We start from the raw sequence: 14,598 nt of genomic DNA, 5'->3' as shown, positions 1-14,598 counted from the left end.
CACACACTAGCTCCACACACATTTCATTACTGATACCAACCAGTCCCCCGTCTCCTTGCTTCATGAGCAATCCCGGCTGTTTGCAGACGAGACTCTCTTAGCAGTTGTCAAATATACCATACGGTGGTGTTAACTACAGTTGTCATTTGTACATTACATCCCCAGGTCTTATCTTACAACTGCAAGTTTGTATCTTTGGACCACCTTCATCCAATTCCCCCTCCCCCCCACCCCTTGCCTCTGGTCACCACAAATCCCATCTCTTTTTCTATGAGTTTCTTTTTTGTTTCTTTTTTAAGATTCCACATATAAGTGAGATCATGCAGTATTTGTCTTTCTCTGACTTATTTCACTCAGTATAATGTCCTCCAGGCCCATCCATGTTGTCTTTAGCAGGCTGTCTCCTATTGAGGACAATGAAAGTGGCAGAACAAAAGACAACTGCAAATTGATCCAGTGCATTAGGTCCCTGAGACACAGAAGGATCTGTTTCCCATCTTCTAAAATGGTCCTGCAAAGTCCTCACAAGCAGTCTGGGTTTTCTTTAGAGACCATTTAGGGTATGGAACACAGGTTATAAACAATAGAGCTTAATTTTCTTTCCCACTCTGATTCCAAGGGATGTGGCAGGAAAAGTAGGAAACAAATCAGTGAGGGCACTGGATCCCTGGAATTCCCTCCTCCACGCTCCACCTCTGACCCACTCTGTTGCCTTCAAATAAATCCTCTACTTTCTGAGAGTCAGAATGAAATTTGGGCAGTTTTTAATTAATAATTTATCATGAAATCAACCAATAGGATATCAGTGCTTCTTCAGTCCCTCACTACGTCATCTGTAGTCATCCGGAAGAGTTTCAGTTTTTCTCCTCCTCTTGTCTTCCCTGTCTCACTACAAGGTGGGCTGGGAGTGCGAGGAGAAGAAAAAAGGCCTCAGGGAGATTGGATGCTACAAATTTTAAAATGTGGTTCTCTCCCAGTAGACACCGCCACTCCCCATTGTTATATGGGGAAGGTGGTGCCTCAGTGGAGTAGAACACAGTATGGGCAAGTTTTGGTTGAGCAATAGGGTGAAAGAGCAAAGTTGGGAGCAGGATGCCATAGCCTGTGCAAGGTCAGAAGGAACAGCGCTGTAGAAGCTTCTGGGTAACATAAAATAAGCATATCCTAGTTCAGACTTGGAAATAAACCATGTTGCTTTCTGTAGGACTCCACTCTATCACTGCAAACAAATATTCCTGTGATATCTCAGTGGTTCTCAAAGGAAATAAGCTCTCATTGGACTCCCAGGCCACAGTGAGCTCATGTGGTGAAAGAATTGTCCTCCCTCCCTCCTGACCAGGGCTGCTGGCCGTCATGGGATCGGGACTCTCTTAAGTGCTTTCTGGAGCTACTGTCTTGTCTACATAAGTGCCTTTCTGGCCAGTTTCAAACATAATGGACCAGAAAATGAAGTGCCACATGTTCAACCTCTTAGCTTGCCTCTGGGAATGGGACATCAGACAGCTAGTTCTTTACATTTATCTAGAGCTTTACGCTTTTCCAAGCACTTTAACATACTTTCTCTCATTTGATTCTCACACCCACCTGCGAAGTTGTCAGGACGTCGATTATCTAGTGCAGATGTGGCAACTGAGGTCTGGAGAGAGAAATTGCTTCTTGAGGGTCACACATCTAGTTCGGGGTAAAGCAGCTCTAGAATCCGAGTCTTCTGACCCTTGCTTCCACTCAAATCTGCCACTCACTTGGTTCACTTACTATCTATGGGTATGGTGCTCAAACAGGAGCATCCCTCACAGGATTTGGTGGGCTAATGCCTGGAAAGCTCAAGCTCTCTTTGACATCCTGCTACACCCCTTCCCCCATCAGGAGCTCTAGGGAGCCTGACCTTCTTGCATCCGCATTCAAATCCCTGTGTCTGTTCTTCACTCTCCTGCCGGCCCTTCTGAGCCTTGGTCTGGGCTCACCAATACCCCGGAACAAACACCCCTTGTGCCCTCTCTCACGTCCCCAATTAAACTGCAACTCAATGCTTTACTCCTCCAAGAGCCTCCCTAGAGTGAAGGAAGGCACGAGGAACTGGGGGAAACTTTCTCCCTTTTATATTTTAATTGCTGTGTTTTTCCTAGATAGGAGAAGAGAGCTGGCTTGTTCTTATCTCTTAGTCCTCAGCTCAAATATCATCTCCTCAAAGAGACCTTCCCTGAGCCACCAATTTAGAGTGGGTGCCTTCGTTACTCTATCTCACGGCGCCCTGTTCTCTTCTCTCATACCAATTGCCACAATCACCTGAATTGGTTCGCCTATGTTTGCTTATTCTTAGGCTCCCCACCAGAAGAAAAGTCCACTGAAATTAGGCACTTTGTCGTATTCACTTGTGCAGTCCTGAAGCCTGGCGTGGAGCAGGTGTACAATAGATTTTTGTAGAAGGAATGAATTGGAGAGCCAAAGGCAGATATGAAGTGAAGGGAGAGCATCAGTAATATTATGTGTCGGTTTTCAAGTATATCATCTGATTTCATATTCACAACAGCCTGCTGAGGTAGGTTCTGTTACTATTTCCACTATAAGGCTCACCAGAGTGAAGACATTTGTCTAAGGACACACAGCTAGAAACTGGTGGTCCTCAATTCAAATCTGGATTGAGTTGACTCTAGAACCATAGCTCTTAAGTGCTCAGGTACACTGTCGCTTGGGGAAGTGCACTGAGTGGGATTTCACAGTGAGCAGCGTGTTGTCTACTACATGCCAGAAACAGAAACGGAGCCTGACCACGGTTCCGTGATTCTGACAAACAGATCCCTCTATATACACTTGGCCGGGCCTCTGTCTGCCCAGGTTTCTCTCCTGCTTGTTTCCTTCAGTTTCTCTGCTACAGAGGTGACCTTTGCAGGGTTCTTGCTTTCAGCACTGCAGGTCAGACACTGCACAATTCTGGTAGCGCCATTCATAGCAGATGTGGCAGTCCTGAAACCCACTGAGCTGCTTGTCACATTTTCTGGGCGTCTCCAGAAAGGTAAATAGAACCTTTCAGTCAAGCAGGCAGATTATTCTGCCTGCCTGCATCTTGCAGCTGGGGAGTGAGGAAGCTTTTCCTTTGGGAGGACACAGGCAGTCAGACGGTGGCGAGCATATGGGGATTTGCTGAGCTCACCCAGCAGTTTTCAGAAATAACGGAGACTAAGCCCATCGGGGCTTCCATTTCTGAGCCTGGGAAGAAGTGAGAGGTGTGTCGTATCACCTGGTTGTGGAAAAATCCACAGGTCTGTCCCCATGTGGGATTATTACTGGTCTCACGTACTCAGATTGTCATAGCATGTGCCATCTAACTTCCTGCCTCACTGATGGGGAGCTTCCTTTTAACCTCCCAGGCCATACTTCTATTTTTTAGATTGCTTCTAAGTACCACCTCCTGAGGAGTCACTGGGCCTGAGTTAACCCTGACCTAACTCCTTACACATAGCAGATGCTCAAGTCCTTGTAGAAAGAATGAATTAACGAATGAACAAACTTGCCATGGAACCCTGGGCAAGTCTCAGCCTTTGGAAACCCGTTTCCTCATCTGTAACACGCACATAGTCGTGCCTCCATTCACAGAGTTCTTGTGAGGATCAAACAAGACGCTATACGCAAGTGTGCTTGGTAAAGTATAAAGCAATGTATTAACTATAATTATGAAATCCATCATCTAGGCAGATTTCCTTTCAGTTAATTAATGCCCCTCCCCATTGCCATACAATTTATTCAACTCCAAACACTGAACACTTGCAAAGGATATAAACTCACATTACGTATTTTTTAAAACATGGTTGACAAACTATAGATCAGAGATTTTCCCAAGCTTCTCCCTATAAATTAGTGAAGAAGTATGTGTTGGGTACCTACTATGGGTCCCACATTTTACTAGGCATCAGGTGAATGTAAAGAAAACCTAAAGCAGAGCCCCTGTCTTCACAGAGCGTCAGTCTACAAAGGTAGAAAAGAGACATATTTTGAAATAACTAGAGTAGAAGTTGGCAAACCATGGTCGGCCTGCCACTTGGTTTTGGATAGCCTGCGTGCTAGGAATGGTTGTTACATTTTTAAATGGTTGAATAACAATCAAAAGTTAGAATAATATTCTTTGAGACAGGGACTTCCCTGGTGGCGCAGTGGATAAGAATCCGCCTGCCAATGCAGGGGATGTGAGTTTGATCCCTGGTCCAGGAAGATCCCACATGCTGTGGAGCAACGAAGCCCATGCGCCACAACTACTGAGCCTGCGCTCTAGAGCCCGCACCACAACTACTGAGCCCTTGTGCTGCAACTACTGAAGCCTACGCCCTAGACCCCTTGCTCTGCAACAAGAGAAGCCACCGCAATGAGAAGCCCACGCACCGCAACAAAGACTAACCCCCGCTCGCCGCAACTAGAGAAAGCCCGTGTGCGCAGCAACGAAGACCCAACGCAGCCAAAACTAAAATTAAATTTAAAAAAAACCTCTTTGAGACAAAAATTATATGAATTTCCAATTTCAGGGCCCATAAATAAAGTTTTATTGGCACAGAGCCATGCCCACTTTTTAATGTATTTTCTATGGCTTCTTCTGCATTATAAGAACAGCATTGGATAGTGGTGACAGAGGTCTTACAGTTCACAAAGCCTAAAATATTCACTATCTGCCCCTTTAGAGAAAAAAACATCAACCCCTAAACTAGAGGACAATAAGCTTAGGTTTGGTCAGCTTGTCAGTTGCTCTGTTTTCACACTTTAAAATGTTCTGGGAAGTCATATGCATTAAAGATTCATTAATTTTGGGAATTCCCTGGCGGTCCAGTGATTAGGACTCTGCACTTCCACCGCCGGGGGCCCGGGTTTGATCCCTGGTCGGGGAACTAAGATCCCACAAGCCATGTGGCATGGCAAAAAAAAAAAAAAAAAAAAAAAAAGAAAAGAATTAGAAAAAAATCATTACTTTGTTCATTTATTCAATAGATATTAAGTGAGAGCCTACTATGTGTCAGACCATGTATCTTGTTTAAAGCTGGAGGAACTCCAGTATTAAGTATCTCTGCATTAGTATCAAGAGAAAAACACTGTGGCATAACCTCCTAGAAGATTCATCGGGTGATGGAAACTTCTCTGTGCCTCCAGAAGTCTTGAGGGCTAGGCCAGTGGGAACTCTGATGGAGTCAGTGAGAGGATTCTAATTCCAGTCACTCAAGACTTCTTTAATAATTGGTGCTGATTTTCTAATGAATGAGAAGGCCTATCATACTTTTCTTTCACTGTGGGTGATTCCCAATATGCCACATTTATTAAGAGCAGCTTTGAGATAAATATGTTTCTCATCAAGACTTTGTGATTAGTTCACAGTTTTATAGGCCCAGGTACTTCTAAAAGTTCAAACAGGGGAAATTGGGAAAGAGAACAGAGGAAAAAGCAAGATAATCCTATGATGGAAGAAAGGAGAATAAGAAAGAGAAATATAATTACCTCCCCCCACCCCATTTCTACTCTTAGATCGCTTCTATTTTCCTCTTTTAAACAAAGGCAGATTTACCTTGACAGCTGACATAATGTAATTTTGCTGTCAGATCTCAAGTAAAAAGCAGAGTATTGCAGTAGGTCGTAACCTCCGAGGCTCCTCTGGGTTATTTTGGCTTCTGTGTTGTAGCTAAAGGCCACCTCCTGGCCCAGGCTGTCTCTCACGCTGAACCGGGCTACAACACAGGGCTCTGGTGACCACAGCAAGAGAGAGACCTAATTAATATTAATCACTCAGATCTCATGTTTAGTTTCTAAACCTCAAGCTGCTCAGAAATTAAAGAACATTTGTATCAGATAGCTTTCCAGTCAATTGATTCTTGATGCCCAGAACAAGAATCAAGGCAGAAGCCAAGAAGAACACATTCCTCAACAATGGCCTTTGGGCCATGGACATTTGACTTTTCCACCAATATTATTTGTAGCCTATGAAGAGAACATTCAGAGGCCAATCCATAGGAAGGCCAGGTCTTCTCAGCTTGTTTCCAGGTTGTCCATCCATAGTTGTTATTTTATGTAGTGGTTGAAGGCACCTTTGGCTTGGGGACTGTTGCACAGACCCGATCCTTTGCAAAATTGTGATGATGGTGACATTTTCCTCCAGTGCCTCCAATCTCTTTCTCTTATTGGTGTCCTATCTCCAGTCTTCTTCAGGTACATTTTCCTCACTCGCTTGGCTCCCCATGAAAACCTGATCTCAGTAAGGGATTGAACTCACACTAAGTCATAAGTCACCTACTAACAACTTGAAACATATTTCTATTATAACTGGGGACAAGGTCTTAAGGTGAGGGATTTCAGCAGGACAGTGGGAGGATGTCTATGAATCCTCTGAGATTTATGCTAAATTGTATGCATGTTTGCTTCATCAGATTATCAAAGCAATCCATGACCTGAAAAAGGTAAAGTGCAGTCTTAAAGAAATGAAATGCAAATAGTGAAACTTGAAACTGTAGTTCCATGACTGTCAACCCCATGAGAACAGGGACCACATCTTTCTTGCTCCCCTGTTACCTACTGTATGCCCAGTGCCAAGAACATAGTAGAGTACATGGTAGTCTCTCAATAATCATTTGTTAAATTCATTCATTTATCCATCCAAGAGATAGTTACTGTTAAGTGAATGGATGAAAGATTAAAGGAATCAGCTGGCAGAAGAGCAAAGGTATTCTTCAGGCATTAGGCCCTACCCGTCACTTACATAGTTGGTCCTGTTTCTGTTTGAGTTACCCAAGATAGAGTCTCCATGACAACTACTGATGTTCCTGAGGAACATCCAGGGCAGGTGAGTCTGGGATGCAGAGAAGCAGTCCAGGCATCTGCCCTGTTTGGTTGTCCTTTAGCACAGGGAAAGAAAACCCACTTCCCTTCACTTGTCCTCTTCCCATTTCCACTTGCATCTTTGTCGGTCACCAAAATCATTACCAGGCAGCAGCAGGCATCAAAGGCTCAGCAGAGACCTGCCAAAATATAACCCTCAGCATTTTGAGGCAGAGTGCTCTCATCCCCAGCAGATGCAGGCTCTCAGACAGCTTGCTGACAAAACCACGAGTGGGTGTTGATGCAGAATCAACAGGAATCCATTTCTGTGTTAGACCACCAGGGGGAGGGCCAGGCCCAGTCAGGCCTGGAAGTCTGAAAAGTCAGCCTTTGGTGCCCCCTGCAGCGTTTGCGGAGAGAATGCTCCTCTCTCCTCCTCTGAAGCTGGAGGGTGGATAATCAGTCCATTTGCTGGCGTGGATATAATTTCAAGTGAGGCTTTCAGGTGTCCAAGAGCTGTCTGGGAAGGAACAGGGCTGAGAGGGCTCAAGGCAGGATGTGTAAGTTGAACGAGGAGTTCTTGTCATGCCAATAAGCTTTGTAGCTCTGAACTTTTTACCCTCTGTGGGTGTGATGATTTCAGGTGGTTTGTCTGATTGTTCATTTGGGGAGGCTGGGGATATTAGGGACAGAACTAAGAAGAAACCAGAAGTTTGAAGTCTGGTGGGCAAAAAAAAAAAAAAAGGAAAGAAAAGGAGAGCTAGTGTGTGTGTGTGTGTGTGTGTGTGTGTGTGTGTGTGTGTGTGTGTGTGTGTGTGTGTGTCTGTGTTGAGGGTTGTGGGGCAGGAAATCTCAGCTGAGGAAAACAGAAGAAGTCACTTAGTCTCCAGAAACAAGGAGAAGACTCCTTAGGGATCATTAGAGGATCGCTCTGGTTAGAAGCCAGGGGAGAGTCCATGAGTCAGTGAACCAAGTAGAAGGGTGAAGCTGGTGGGAGTCTGAGGTTGTATGGAAGGCTTGCACCAGGGCCTGGGGGGTTGGGATGCAGGCAGGAAAGGAGGAGATATGGTTTCATTATTACTTTGGATCAGATAGACCTGCTGGGGCCCTTATGAAGAGTGTGCCCTTGGGCCAGTCACTTTGACCTCTGTGCCTCAGTTTCCTCACCTATAAAATTGAATTGTTAATAGTACCTACCTCAGGTAGTTGTAAGGATTTAATGAGAAAATGTACATGAAAAGTGCTTTGTATAGAGTCTGGCACATTATAAGTGCTCAATAAATGGTAGTTATTATTTTTTTAACATCTTTATTGGAGTATAATTGCTTTACAATGGTGTGTTAGTTTCTGCTTTATAACAAAGTGAATCAGCTATACTTGTACATATATCCCCATATCCCCTCCCTCTTGCGTCTCCCTCCCACCGTCCCTATCTCGCCCCTCTAGGTGGTCACAAAGCACTGAGCTGATCTCCCTGTGCTATTCAGCTGCTTCCCACTAGCTATCTATTTTACATTTGGTAGTGTATATATGTCCATGTCACTCTCTCACTTCATCCCAGCTTACCCTTCCCCCTCCCCATGCCCTCAAGTCTATTCTCTATGTCTGCATCTTTATTCCTGTCCTGCCCCTAGGTTCTTCAGACCATTTTTTTTTTATAGTAGTTATAATGATATGAGATAGAAAGTGCCTGGGATTTAATAAAGGCTTGTATCTATGCCAGATATTCTTATTACTGATTTCTCTAAGCCTTAGGAGAGAAAAACCTCAGCTTGGGACTAGAGGTGGAAGCAAGGGGCTTGTCCAGGTAAGGTCTGGGTAAGGTAAGGCAGTCAACCCGGGGTGCTGTGCTAAGCCAGGTAGACAGCAGCATGAGGGCTCAGCATGGGGATGTGGGAAGCCACAAAAGCAGATCCCATCTTTAAAAATTATTTTTCTAAAGGCAGGCTCTAAACTTCATCATCAAGCTCCTAGAGATGTGACTCTGCTTCATGCTTCTCCTCCTTGCTGGGACATGTTTCCTGTTGGCACAGGAAGGACTTCCTTCCCATCTGAAGGTATTTTCATGTGGAATCAAAGAATGGGAGGTAGAAAGGAGTGAGGCCAGCTCCTACACTCTTACTGCCCCCCATAAACACCAGGCCAATCCTTGCTGGTGTGCAAGCTATTTCCCTGCCAGAAATGAGATCTGAAAGCCATCCTCACTTTCCTGTCTTTCCAGATTTGACCTCAAGGCTCAGCTCAATATGTAATTTCTAAATCAGCCTCACAGCAACGCAATCAGATAGGTACTGGTTGGGGGGTAGCCAGAAAAACAGAAATCACTTTAAGCCTTTCAAACATGGAGATTTAATACAGAGGGTAGTCACGGGTGATGGAAGAGCTGAGAAACCAAACACAGGGCAGTGAGGCAACTCAGAGATTTGCAGCAACAGGAAGCCCCTCTTATCCCTGGAGTTGGAGTAACGACTGAAAGACGTGGTGAGTGGTGTTTCCAGAGCTTGTAGACTGGGGCTATCTGGTGGGAGCTCGAGCCAAGATGGGGCTGCCCTGCAGAAGCCGGGGCCAAGGAGGGGTGGGATGCCTGGTGGTAGTTGGAGGTGAGCCACGTAGGAAACACAGCTGCTGCTGGAGTTGCCACAAAAAGTAAGGTTGGGGATGGGGAAGAAATATCCTAGCTTCTCTCTTCTTCCTACCTTCTGGTTGGTCAAACCCACACGGAAACAAATGGCAAGGGACTGTGGGGAATGTAGTTCGCTGATACAGAACAGAGCAGGAAATGAACAGGGAATGGATCTGAGAGTAAGCAGCAGATGAAAAGCCTAATTATCCATCCCCATTTTACAGAGGAGTCAAATGAGGCAGAAAGAGAGCCCATGCTCTCTGTAATCACTATTATATACTCACAGTAATAGCACTACTGTTATTTGACTCAAGGCAGACTTTTCCCTCTAGATTTAAAGCTCCCTAAAGGCATCTACTGTGTCTTTACCTTTATATCAGTTATAGCACCTAGGCTTTGTGGATTTTTGTGGATTTTTCCAAATCTACCAGAAAATGTAGATTTTTGACTGAAATGGGATTATCAGCAGGTTTTCCTAGGTTCCCCATCACCTGGGGTGAGTGGAGGGGACAATGAAAATGTCCTCTGCCATTCTGAATGTTTGTTTTCTTGTTAGTGAAATGTAGCAATTTCTGATCAGATTCCAGACAATGGTTTGGCAACAGGGAAAAGTCTAATGAGAAAAAGTCAATGAGAAAAATCGGTATCTAGATTGCTTGAGGGCATCCCAAAGGGAAGAGACAGTTATTAAAATTTGAAATGGCTTGGCTTCAATGTCATAAAATTTCTACAACTTGAATTGAGCAGCTCCTTCACTTGGGAAGAGGATATACTATCCCTTAGATGACTTGGCTGGCAGGGTTTATGTTTTATTAAGCAACAGTTCTTGGGTACTAAGAGTACACAGTTATGTTGGAAGAAGTGTCAGTGATTCCTATCTAAATGAAATCTACAGGCGCTGGAACTGGTAGGACAAGGTGATCGGACAGTTCAGAATGGTGGTATAACTGGGGCAGGAAAGAAGATGTGTTAGAGACCTTGTAGTGAAAGTGCATTTCCAGTGCTTCTTGGCCTCAAGGTAAGTGTCAATGTGATAGGATAGTGGTTCTGTGCATGCGCCTTGGGGTTAGACTACCTCAGTTCAAATCTAGGCTCTACCACTCTCCACCATATGGCTTTACCAGTATAATGGGGAATCATACATATTGTAATACAGTCCACTACTCTGGTTTTTCTCCTACCTCTCTGGTTGTTCTTTCTGTTTCTTTGCGTGATCAATTCTGTCTTTCCAACCTCTAAACATTGGAGTACCTGAGCCTCATTTTTGGATCTCTTTTCTATGCACAGTCACTCCCGTTGTGATCTCTCCAAGTCCCATGGTTTTAAATACTGTGGACATACTGCGACTCCCAAATCTCTGTCTCCAGCTTCTCCGCTGGACCTGTAAACCACTGCCTACCCAACATCTCCACTCAGATGTCTAATAGGCATTTCTCACTCTACATGTCTAAAACCCAACTCTGGATCTCTGCCCCCTCCCAAGCCTGTTCCTTTCCCACTCTTCCCCAACTCAGTAAGGGATGAATCCACCCTTCCAGTTACTCAAGGCCCAAAATCATGGTGCCATCCTTGACTCCTCTCTTTTGTTCACACCCCACATCTCCATCAGCAAACTGGATCTATTTTTGAAATGTATCTAGAACCTGACCATTTCTCATTGTGTCCATGATGACCACCCTTGTCTAAGCCACCAACAGCTCTTGTCTGGGTCAATGCAATGGTCTCATAATTTGTCTCTGTCCCAGTACCATTCCATCTTTTTTCAATCAGCCACAGCAATCTTATTAAAATGCCAGTTAGATCATGTACCTCCTCTGTTTAAAACCCACAGCTCCCCATTTCACTCAGAGAAGAAGCCAAAGTCTTCACAAAGGTCCGTCAGGCCCTACATGATCTGTCCCTCACCCCCATTACCTCTCTGACCTCATCTCTTACTTCTCTCCCTTTTGTGCACTCCACTTCAGTCACATTGGCCTTCCCAAGACTGAAATCAAGGTGTCAGCATAGCTCAGCTGTTATCTAGAGACTCTGGAGAAGAATCTGTTTCAAGTTCATTTATGTTGTTGGCAGAATTCATTTCCTTGTGGTAGTAGGACTGAGGTCCCCACTTCCATGCAGGCTGTCAGCTGGGGGCCATTCTCAACTCCTAGAGGCTGCCCATATTTTTTTTACCACATGACTCCCTCCATCTTCAAGCCAGCAATGACACATCAAATCCTCCCTGTGCTTCAAATCTCTGACATTCTCTTCTGCTACCAGCTGGAAAAACTCCGCTTTTAAAAAGACTCATGTGATTAGATTAGGCCCACCTGGATAATTTCCCTGATTAGTAACCTTAATTATATCTGCAAAACCCCTTTTGCCATGTAATGCAACGTAATCACAAGTGTGCTATCTCATCATATTCACAGTCCTAATGATTAGGGCGGGAAATCTTGGGGGAACATTTTAGCACTGTACCCGCCACAATAATAGTCAGACTGAGAAACTGACCAATCAGAATGTACGCCAACAATAGCACTGGAGCAGGGGCGTGGATAATACCTGCTGCTCCAGGTGTTACCCGTTACTTGCTGGATTGTGGGGTGACCTGGAGGTGTCCCAGAGGCAACAGCTGGAGTGGCAGCTATTTACCAACTGGTATGAAAATATTTTAATATTTTAACAACCAGGGACTGTAATAGTGCATAGCAGTTGTTTATCTGCTTGATTAGTTACAAATCGTGGTGTAGCGTGTCAAGTGCTGCCTTCTTCTCTGAGTTTTGAGAGTCTGAGGTTGGTCCCGGATGACTAAGGGAAGGCACGGAGACCACCTGCCCTCCCTGGCACTTCCATGGTGTGCAGTGGCCCCTTCCAGCTTTGCCCGCTGTTTTTGCGGCGCCAGGTATTTTTCTGAAGAATGTCTTCATTTGCATGGCTGTCTTACGCAGTGGGAGAGTCCATCCATCATCTGAGCCTCCAAATGCTGCCACCCCAAGGGATACAACCAGTCCTACATATATGGCCTCTCCCCAAGCCATCCAGCAGATGTGGCTTAGTGAGGCAAGCGCTGTTTACTTGCTCTCAGCATTAGCGCGAACAGTTCACAGCAGCCAAAGAAACCGAGGTTCTTATTAACTTGCTGAGTGAAGCTTGATCACAGATCATCATGAGCCTCACGTTTTCTGAGGACCGATCTCAGGCAACAGAGATGCCCTTTGTGGGTGAGTTGGGGTAGGAAGAGGGCCTGAGTTAAATTACTTTTTTGGGACTGGTCTGTTTCTCCCACCTAATATTTATATATGGGTGAACTTAATTAAAATGGTATCAAGGGCAGCTTCACTTGATGGACCTGGAAGCATACACATCAGGAAAGGCAGAGACAAGGTGGATGTGTTGAAAGAAGTGTCACAGAGGGAAATAAGCAGCTTGAGGGAGATGTAAGGACAAAGGGAGGAGAGTAAATCACTGCTAATTGCAAACAACACTAATAATAATATACAATATGGCCAGCTTCACCTGCTGATGTTGGCTGGGACCACAGAGCACAGGTGAACAGATTCACAGTGAAACCTGTCAATAACTGAGTCTCTACTTAGACTGAGTCAGCCTGTGGTACCTTTTGATGTAGGAGAGATTTTTGTCTTCAGTGGCTTCCCTTCCTGTAACCTTTCCCCCATATCTGGGCCTTTCTAAAAACTGCATTAATACTGAAGTGGAGATGTTGCAAGTGGAATCAAATCCACTTGCTGGTCTTTACCATGTAAGCAGAACCAGATATTTTTGGAATCAGGTTGCCCAATAAAGACACATTTACAGAGGATCCCAAAGCAGCGGGTAGTATTCAGAATGGTTGGCCATGACTCTAGATGTGTGAGATGATATAGACCCTATTAAGGCCATCTCTCTGCAAACCCCACCCCCCAGCTCTCTCTCAGGCTGAGGTGTTTCCTTCAGGTGCAACAGTAGGTAGCATGAAAACACTACTACCAGCAAGTGAGAGAGCTGGAGTTGAAGATTTCTACCCTTCCTAGCAAAATGTCACTGAACTCAGTAGGAGACGCTACAGCCCTATCTCCCTTTTCCTCTGCCATTAGGAACAATCAGCTACAAGACAGCCAGGGAGAAAATGACAAATGCCTCAGCATGAATATTGCCATCCTCGGTAGGAGTAGGGGGTTTGGCTGATAGGCATAGTGGTGGAAAAACAAGCCCCTGAAATTCTATGCCTTTCCCCCTTATAAAGACAGGCTAGGAGTGAGCATAGAGTGTTTGAGTTGTTGGCCTAGTTAGGTTTGAAGGAGAGAGAGAGAGAAAGAAATTGAACTATATTCCATTTCAAAAGCAACAGATAGAATTTCAACCTAGAAGGGACCTTGAGAGCCTATCCTATTCATCTGTAGACACTCAGACTCATAGGATATCAGAGCTGGCAAGGATATTAAAGACCATCGAGTCAGACATACAAATGACCAACAGGTACATGTAAATCAAAATCACAATGAGATATCACCTCATACCTGTTAGAATGACTATTATAAAAAAGATAAAAGATAAGTTGTGGTGAGGGTATGGAAAAAAGGGAACTCTGGTGCACTGTTGGTGGAAATGAAAACTGGTGCAGCCACTATGGAAAACAGCATGGAGGTTCCTTAAAAAATTAAAAGTAGAGCTACCATATGGTCCAGAAATTGCACTTCTGGGTATTTATCTGACGGAAATGAAATCACTGTCTTGAACAGATATCTGCACCCCCATATTCAGTGCAGTATTATTCACAATAGACAAGACATGCAAACAACCTAAGTATCCGTTGACGTATGGATAAAGAAAGTATGGGTAAAGAAAATATGGTATATATATACACATACACAACTAAAGATATAAATTCACTGATACTCAAGTAAGCAGGACCTCAGATAGCCAGAACTTCTTTGCTGATACTCCGTTTCTAGAAATGATAGTTAGATCATAAGAAAATAAGCTAAGTTTAGATGTTTATTTTGACATCAAAAACCAGGACAGGGCTTGGACTGATCCCATATCCTATACCTTCGCCATTTCTAGTTTAGAGTCATAAACGCTACTGATCTAAATGATAACATGATGGTCAAAGATTCAGCGATAGCATGCCACAGTGGACTGCAGTTACTCATACATTGTTGATAAAAAAAAAAAAATAGCAACTCTCTGAGAAGGTTGTCCTTGGCAAT

General features: G+C 44.4%; 1 protein-coding gene across 2 annotated transcripts in view; it reads right to left on the bottom strand.

The window, feature by feature from the left end:
* Positions 1-14,598, bottom strand: part of TRPC5 (transient receptor potential cation channel subfamily C member 5) — a 272,451-nt gene that overhangs the window by 22,618 nt on the left and 235,235 nt on the right. The window lies entirely within an intron of this gene.

Source organism: Kogia breviceps, chromosome X (genome assembly GCF_026419965.1).
Source record: "Kogia breviceps isolate mKogBre1 chromosome X, mKogBre1 haplotype 1, whole genome shotgun sequence".
NCBI lineage: Eukaryota > Metazoa > Chordata > Mammalia > Artiodactyla > Physeteridae > Kogia > Kogia breviceps.
Note: the sequence above shows the minus strand (reverse complement) of the source record. Positions and strands in the feature narration are given on the sequence as shown.